The sequence below is a fragment of the Dipodomys merriami genome, unplaced genomic scaffold, assembly GCF_024711535.1.
Source record: "Dipodomys merriami isolate MVZ:Mamm:240054 unplaced genomic scaffold, mDipMer1.0.p SCAF_27, whole genome shotgun sequence".
Lineage (NCBI taxonomy): Eukaryota > Metazoa > Chordata > Mammalia > Rodentia > Heteromyidae > Dipodomys > Dipodomys merriami.
In genome coordinates, this window is record NW_027204159.1 from 15,036,646 (window position 1) to 15,045,988 (window position 9,343).

General features: G+C 37.1%; 1 pseudogene; it reads right to left on the minus strand.

Moving 5' to 3' along the window:
• Positions 1 to 5,406: 5,406 nt before the first annotated feature.
• On the minus strand, positions 5,407 to 7,519 carry LOC138837284 (cullin-2 pseudogene; annotated as a pseudogene).
• Between the last annotated feature and the right edge of the window lie 1,824 nt (positions 7,520 to 9,343).

Sequence of the window (9,343 nt, forward strand, 5' to 3'; positions counted from 1 at the left end):
TGAATTGGCCTTATTTTTGGTTATAAATACATTGTGAATTAAAGTGTTGATTGCAATGAAAAGCACATGCCGAGTTAAAAAAATGATTCTAAATTTGAGTTAATAGAATGTGGTTATCAGACAGTATAGCAGAGAATGGTGGAAGGACAGCTCAGCTCTAGAAACACTAGACACGTAGAACCTAGATAGGCATATTAAATTGTAGCTCCCTTTATAGAGCCTTTTGAAGTTTTGAAAAAATAAAATTAAAATTGTAAAAAGAATTTTTTTTTGGTCGGTCGTGGGGCTTGAACTCTGGGCTTGGGCGCTGACCCTCAGCTCTTCAGCTCAAGGCGAGCACTCTACTGCTTGAGCCACAGTGCCACTTCCAGTAAAAAGAATTTATTGAACTCAAGTACAAAGGGAAAGAAGGGAAAGAAGATGACATGATAAGAGAATGCAGCAAGATTCTTCCTCTGTCATCATGAACACTGAATGCCCTTGATATTCAAGTTCATGAATGAGAATTTTTGAACAAGAAAACAAGACATAGTAATAAATAAATAAAAACCATAAGGTCACCCTGTAGTGATCATGCTAGGTGAATAGTTTCAGTGATAGATAAATAAGGATTACTATTGTCTGTTTTATAGACCCTCTTCATAACTAGGAAGATGAATCTTGTAAGAATATGGAGATAACCAAGAGGAGTGGAGAAGCAATTATACCAATTAAATGTAGGCTAGGGGGTGGGGCTTATAGTTAGGAGTACTTTCCCACAATGCATCTCTTCTTTAACCCTCAAACTTTATAATCTCATTTTTTCCTTTTTTTTTTTTGTTTGGCTGGTTGTGGGGCCTGAACTCTGAGCTCTTCAGCTCAAGGCTAGCGCTCCACCACTTGAGCCACAGCACCACTTCCAGCTTTTTATGCTTATGTGGTGCTAAGGAATCAAACCCAGGGTCTCATGTATGCAAGGCAAGCACTCTACCTCTGAGCCACCTTCTCAGCCCTATAATCTCATTTTCTAAACTATGTCACTTCTTACTTCACTTCTCACTTCCAGGCATGCTGTTTTAATTCCTTCCATTGCCAGCTTTTCTTCATTCATACAAATTTCTGAACACAGCCCCTCTACTGTATCTTAAAGTAAAAAAGTAATACAGTTTCTCAGCCAAAGGAGAAAGCCAAGTCCACCCCTGGAAAGTAAGACTATAGCTACACTAAACTTGATTTGATTTTGAGTTAGAAAACTGGGCAAGTTTGTTTATAATCTGTAACATATATTCATTTCTACATATAGATTTTTTAAAATATTTTATTAAAACTAACATTGTATTTAGAAAGTTGAATCCCTTGTCATGTTGCCAGGGAACACTGATGAACATAATATAGTTTGAGAATAATAGCTAGGTTATACAGTTCTTGTAGCAACAACTCTTTATTTTTTCCAACATGAACCTTAGAAAAGTGAGGAATAATGAGACCTAGAGAAACAGACAGTAGAATGTTGATAGAAAGTGGCTGGGGAAACGGAGAATTGTTGTTCAATGTGTATAATGTTTTAGTTATCTAAAACAAGTAAATTTAAAAGTCTTTGTCTACATCATAAGCCCATACTGAACCATTGTGCAATTTACATACGTTAATGGGATTTATCTCAAATTACTAGTGCATTCTGTAAAATACATATGTAACACAGATATACACTCCTACAAAGAAATACAAGATATTTTTAGAAGATTTTATGAATATGTCTTTATTGTGATGTTATCATGAGTATATTCCAATGTTCAAACTCAAAATACCCATATATTCAGCATGTATAATATTTTATATATCAATTATTTCTTAATATAGCAAACCAAACAACAACATAAGAATTTCCTACTACTAATTAAAAGTTAACTCCTAGACTTTCATATTAGATGTATGAAAGGAAAGCATGTAAGTTCTTTTTGTTTGTTATTTGTGCTAGTACATGGTCTTGAACTACTGGGTCTTGATCTAGGGGCCTGGGCACTGTTCTTTATTATTTTTGCTCATGGCTAGCACTCTGCCACTTGAGCAACAGCTCAGCTTCCAGATTTTTACTGGCTAATTGGAGATAAGAGTTCTATAAACTTTTCTGGCCATGCTGGTTTCCAATCACAACTCTTAGATCTCAGCCTCCTGAGAAGCTAGGATTACAAGCATGAGCCTTTAGCACCTAGCTCAAATTTCATTTCATTTAAAGCATTCTTCTTATCAACCTCTGGCATTAAACTAGAAAAGTTAAATAAAATCAATACATGTCAGTAATATTGAAAATAAAAATACTGAGCAGGGCTGGGAAGGTGGGTCAGTGGTAGAGCGCTTGCCTTGCATGCATGAGGCCCTGGGTTCAATTCCTCAGCACCACAGAAGCAAAAAGAAAAAAGCCGGAAGTGGCGCTGTGGCTCAAGTGGTAGAGTGCTAGCCTTGAGCTGAAGAGCTGAGGGACAGCGCCCAGGCCCAGAGTTCAGGCCCCACGACTGGACCCCCCCCCCAAAAAAAATACTGAGCAGAAGGTTAGAGTTCCCGGATATTCCAGTTCCTCTTATTATTATCATTTTACATTGGTGTGGTACATTTGTTAAAACATATGAACCAATGTTGACTCACAATTACTAACTAAAGGCTATAGTTTAGCCTCACTCTTTGTCTTTTTCATTCTAAGGTTTTGACAAAATGCATGAAGTCAGCCATTCCTCATGCTATGATTACACATCACAGTTTCACTATCCTGAAGCATCTACCAACATCAACCTCACACTTCCCATACTTTAGCTCTTGGAAGCAATCATTTTACTGTCTCCATAGTTACCCTTTCCAGAATACCATATACTTGGGATCAGATTGATTTATTTCATTAGCAACTACCATTATGAACATCATCTCCATGGATTCCTTCATACTTTCATGGATTGATAGCTGCATTTTTATCAACTAATACACACACACACACACACACACACACACACACACACACACACATATGGCAAGGTTTAAAAAATCCACTCATTGAAGGAAATCTCGATTGCTCTCAATTTTTGGCAATTATAAATAAATGAAATTATTATAAACATTTGTGTACAGATTTTTCTACAGGCGTTCCTTCTCAACTCCTTTCAGTAAATACCAAGGAACATGATTTCTGTGAAATAAGAATATGTTTTTTGACTTTATAATAACCATACTGCTAAAGTGTTTTCCAAAGGAACTACAGCCTTTTGCAGACTGAGATTGAATGAGGGTTCCCATTGCCCTACCGTATTGGGTACAGCTATTGTGCAGTGGTACAATCACAATTTGTCTTTCCATTTTAGGGAGTTAGAACCTATTTTCAGCTTGTGACTACTTTTCTTCTTTCCTCAATTCACTTTTATAAAGAATAAAGTATTTTAAAAAATGGAAACATTTCTTATATGAAGCATTGTATATTTGGGATGGAATCTGGAGCAAATACTGACTGAAGACATGAAACACAGCATTGTACGGATAAATCACAATGTGTTTATGCATTTACTTGTCAGACATTTGAATTATGCCAGTGATTGCCTAAATATAAAATCCTAGAAACAGTCTAGCACAAATATTGATGTGAATAGGTTTTTATTTCCCTTGGATAAATAACAACCTAAGAGTAGAAAGACTGGACTGATTAACACATTTGTGTTAAACTATGTAACTGTACAAATAAACTGCAATTCTGAAGTAGCTATCATCTATTTTTATATGAGCAATCTAGTGCCTCTACATCTCTCCCACACTCAGTATGGTTAACCATTTTGATCATACTAATTCTAGCAGGCATGTGACCTGTAATTTGTATTTCCTGGTTATAAGGGTTGGTGTGCATCTTTCCACGTGCATATTTGCATTTGTGGTCATATACCTGTTTACATCACTTGGTGTTTTTCAGCTTGCCTCTTTTGTTTTCGATGAATGTGACATTCAGAAGAAAATTTTGGTGATGAATACGTTTATTGATTTGATCAAAGTGATGGTGGTACCTTTGTGTATCTATACTCATACATGTTCAAAATTATGAAATTGTGCACTTAAATACATATGGTGAGTCAATTATTACTACATTGGAAAGATGGTCCCTATTAATATTTGGTGTTTTTATGACAAGCAAAGAAATTTAGTCAATTGAAATAACTTTGTAAGTAAATTTGAAATGGTTAATTTTAGGTACTTTTAGGGTGAGATGTTAGTTTATCAGGCTTAATGTGTAAGAGAATTTTAGGTTTGTCATTCTTACCAAATTTATAAAAATTTGCTATTAATCAAAAAATAGTTGTTCACTAAATAGACAGGTGAAATACTTGGAAAAAAATTGTCTGTAAATGTAATCTTAAAGGTCTTAGGACACTTACCAAGTACTGCTTAGAGGCTATTTAAAAATCATTTATTTTAAAATGTTGTATGAATGGAGAAACAAAATTTTCAAGCTAAATTTAATTACTTAAAAAGATGTATCAATTATATTTCAATTCTTTTTTATTTGACAAGCAGTAATATCATGTTTGTCATTTTATTTTTTTAATTAATAAGTTTTTTATTGTGAAAATACCATACAGAGGGGTGAAATTACATGAGCAAGGTAATGAGTACATTTTTTATCAAGCATTGTTGCCTCCTCCTTTGTTTCCCCTTACCATCCTTGCCCTTCCATCCCATCCTCCATCTTCCCCCACCACCAAAGTTGTAAAGTTCATTTTCTGACATCACGTCTTGTACATCTCATTGTTGCAATGGGTCCACCTGTATCCTTATTTAAACAATTCATTTTCTCCCTTCCCCTCCACAAAGTATACCAACATCTAATACAGTGAAAACCGGGGTTATACCATGGGGGAAGAACATACAAAGCAACAAAGAAATCATCTTATAAATATGTTAGAAACAATAGCAAGAAAGAAAAACCATTTGAGTCCTTATCTTGGGGTTCGTTTCGTCTAACATCAACTTATCTGACCATTTCTGTTTGTCTCAGACATATACTTGTTATTGCAAATAAGGGAAACCATGGGACCTGTTTGTAATTTTAATGTACAATTATCTGTCCTGTTACAATGTTTAAGGTTTTTATTTTACGTCCTTTAAGATACATTTAAAAACAAAACAACACATCAACTGCAATTGTGAAGAGGAGAAAAAGCATGGTACCCAACTGAATTTCCACATTCATTATAACTTCACTCATTCTTTAATAAAGTTTTAAGAATGAGCTGGAAATACTTCTAGGCATTTCCTTTGATGCTCATGCATTGGTGATGTAAACAGCAGAAAACACAGGGGCTGCCAGTTGACCAAACTATGGAAGCACAGGTGTGTTCTTCCCCACAGAAACACACTGAATGGTGATGGAAACAAGCTCAAATGGGGTGGGGGGTGGCATCACTCAAAGTAGTTGTATTCACCTGTGGACACTTGACTGCGCTCAATGTGCTGTTTATCAGAACATCAATACATTTCTTGATCATGCTGGTACTGGGATTAAACCTAGCTTTTGACTGGCCAATTCACCTCTAGAATAAGGGCATTGCACCAAAGCACTTTCTATGAGTTCATTATTCACACTATAGCAGCTTGGTGATGTATTTTCCTGTCCTCATCTACAGCAGTTCTAGTCTGCTCCAGTTCCTGTGGTGTATCTTTCTGCATTGATGCAGTAATTTTAAATTTTGTTCTCTTGCTATTGCAAGTCGTTTTTAATGAAAACGGAGATTCTGCATCGATGTCTTCCTTTTCGGAGTCATGGCTAATCATTTCACATCCCTTAATGATTTGACTGTTTTGGTCAGCTCCTTTTCATTTGTCCATGTGCTGTATTGAAGCTCTTTGTAGCTGACAGTGTCACTTGTTAAAAGCAAGAATTTCCATTTAGTATGTTGTAACCATGGCAACATATGGTTTGCCCAAAGAGTTCATTTTCACTTCAGCTATACAGAGATAATGTAACCTGATAAGTTTCCTTCCACTGAAATGCTGGCTATGAAATAACTCAAACATCTGTGTACTTTTTTCTAATTTCTGGGAAATTACAAATGTAGATGAAGGAATCTGAGTGAGAGGCCAAGTGCCAGTCTGTAGAACATATCCCCAAACCTATTATTGTGTCTTGGTTTTTGATAAAATTGTGAACCTACTGTTGAGACTGGCACTGGCACTCATATCTGTATACATCCAATGTAGCTGGCTGGTAAACTCATAACCACAGGCTTGCTTTATTTTACTGATCATGGATTTTTTGGAATCCATAGACATGGATAATCCATGAATTAAAACATTTTGACAACATTCTTGCATAGAAAACATCTTTATCAACATATTTGAAAATAGTAATGAAACTTGTGAATCTGTCTTCTACTTCATTCTCAGTCATCTCTTCTGTTGACATCTTAAGCAAATTGTCACAGTACTTAGCAAGCAGTCTTAGTGCTTGGCAAACTGACTTGGGCAATCTGTAACTTATAACTGATGTAAGGGACTTTTTATCCACTGCACTCATAAAATGCTGGTAACCATTCCAAACAGTGTTGATGAACTGAACACATTTACCACGTACTTCCCAAACTGACTCCACAAATAGTATTGGCATATTTTCCTGACACCCTCATTATGGATATGGTTTTGCAGCTCCTGAATCATGGAAGGTAAGCCAGAGGACACAGCACAGAGTAAGACTTGTATTTGCCAAGTTATTGTTTTACTCTTGTCAAATGATATTATGACAGGCTGCATGTAAGAACCATAAGTGGTCTGCTACCATTCACTGTTGACATTCATGGATCACTTTAACATATGAATTCAGATTTACCGTTTAATCTACCTATAACCTTTTCCACATACTGTGAGCAATTTGCTTCTTGTAACGTATTTGAAGCTTTTTGTTTGTAATAGTCTTCTGTTTCAATCAGAAAGGGAGAATTCCTGATAAAACTTTAAGGGAAAAATTTTAATACTGTTCAGCATGACTAAAGGACTTAATAAACCCATGGATTACTTTCTGATTGGGTCTTTTCTGCCACAGTCATTTTTAGTTTCTTCGAGCCTCGTTCTGACAAGGATTGTCTGAAGAGGTTCAAGCATTAATTTCCTTCACAGTTCCAAAGCTAGCACTCCAATTTCCAGAAGAGGTTCATTCATTTTTACTCCACCAGAGCCATATTGAAGATCTGGTGTTGTAATACCTATACAAACAGTCCATAAGGGCTGCACCCTTGCTATGTTCTTCTCAATACCTATGATGCATAACAAGTACTTGTTCATCAGATTCCAAATTTTTATGCAAGTCCTGAACATGATTTTGCAAAAAAAAAAATCTGTGTTTCTGTGTAAAGTCTTTCTCTAAGATGTTCAGGATGGGCCACTCACAAAGCATAGATATCTGAGAAGTAGTGGTTCCCCGTTGATCTTTTCACGTATCCAACATGACAATAGCTTTGGTTGTAGTTAGGCACTTGTTCCATGATTCATCAAAATCCACCACTCTTGGTTTCTATGACATTGTGCAAGTTTAGTTCTGAAACCTGCAGAAGCAGAGAGAGGGGCAAGGGTCAAGGGGAGGGAGGCAGCCCTCAGGAGTAGAGGACAAAGCCTGGACAAGGAAGATGGGTGCCTGGCTGTCAGCTCCTGCTCCCCAGCTCACAGGTCTGCCATGACTGCAAGGGGAGGCCACCTCCCGGGCCTACCACCTCCCGGACCTGCTGCCTCCTCGGCCTGCTGTCTCCACTGGCCAGAGTGTCTCAATCTTTACTGCCAGGTAGTTCTGAAAAAGGATTTGATGACAAAGATCAGAACTTGTGGTATTGACCAGTAAGCCCAGAGAGCCAGAGCAGACAGTTATTTTCCACCAGTCGCCAAACAGGTTCCTTCAAATATCTTTCATAGAGACAATGAACAATTCTACCATCACTATAACATCTGTACTTAACTGACATAAAAATATGTTGATAGTCTGTAATCTGCAGAGCCAAAGCAGGGGGACTCAGCCCATCTGTCCGTAGAATATGACAGTGCTTATGCCACCCGGCGTGGGTGTGAGTGCGTACAGACAATCCTCTACACAATATGGCCCTTATACAAAGCACAAACTCGACTCGGACACGAATTCACAATTCCTCCAAAATGTATAAGGCTAGTACCTTTTCTACCTTTTCTATCTCTTTGCAATGGCCCACGTTTGCCAAGTCCTGAGATTTGGTTTCTCTTAACAAAAAAGGCACTTGACTGACATTGTCAGAGGCATGTAGATTCTAGTTGTGTGTGATCAGCAGCCTGGATCTTCGATGTTCTAAGGTATCTGAATGAACCATTGTTCATTTCCATTTCATCCTTGGCTGGTAAACAGCCATTTGCTTACTACCAGCAAAGAAAGCTTATCAAAACTATCAAATTAACTAACAATTAACTAGCAAAGAACATGTTCTTATTTGAAGCTGTAAAGTCCAAACCTCTGAGCCTGTTTGTCCTCATAGAAAGTTTCAACAATTGAGACACAGGAAGTAATCCATGAGGACAGTTTTAATTTTTGAAAGCACTTTCTTGTCTAGGACCTAAATACTGCCTGGATAGTCATTCCTTGGTCTGTTTAAAATAAGGGGCTGACAGACCCAAAGAAACATAGCTCCCATGGTTTCCCTTATTGAAATAATTAGTATACATCTAGGATAATACTAGCAGATGCGCAGAATAGCTCAGTGGCTACATACATATGACCATATAAGATGATGCTAAGCAAAATGAACTCTAAGACATGGACATAAGAGGTTTTTCTTTCTTCTTGTTGTTTTTAATATACTATATGATATTTTTGTTTCTTTTCTATGTTTTTTCCCTCTATGGTATAATCTCCTGTTGTCACTGTATTTGACTTTAGTACCCTGGTATTGTATATACGTTTATTTGAATTAGGGAAGGGAAGGGGAACAACAGAATGGTGAGACAAAGGACAAGGGGGAACCAATGCAACAGCGATACTCACAAGACAATATGTTGGAAATGATCTGCACAGCTTGCGGGGGGCATTGGGGAAGGGAAAGTAGGAGAAAAATGAGGGAAGGGGTAGCAAGTTTGACAAGAAATGGACTTACTACCTTCCTTATGTAACTGTAACCCCTGTGTATATCACCTTGACAATAAAAAATAAAATAAAATAAGGGCTGAGGACTGCTTTGGGACCAATGTTCTCCAATCCCGATGCAGAAAACAAAACAGCTGGGATGAGGTCTGTGTTTAATTTGCATTTGGACACACTGTAGTTAGTGGAGAACAAAATAGGGTGGAGATTTGTGGCTTCAGTGGAAATGAGAAAGATGGAGTGAATAAACAT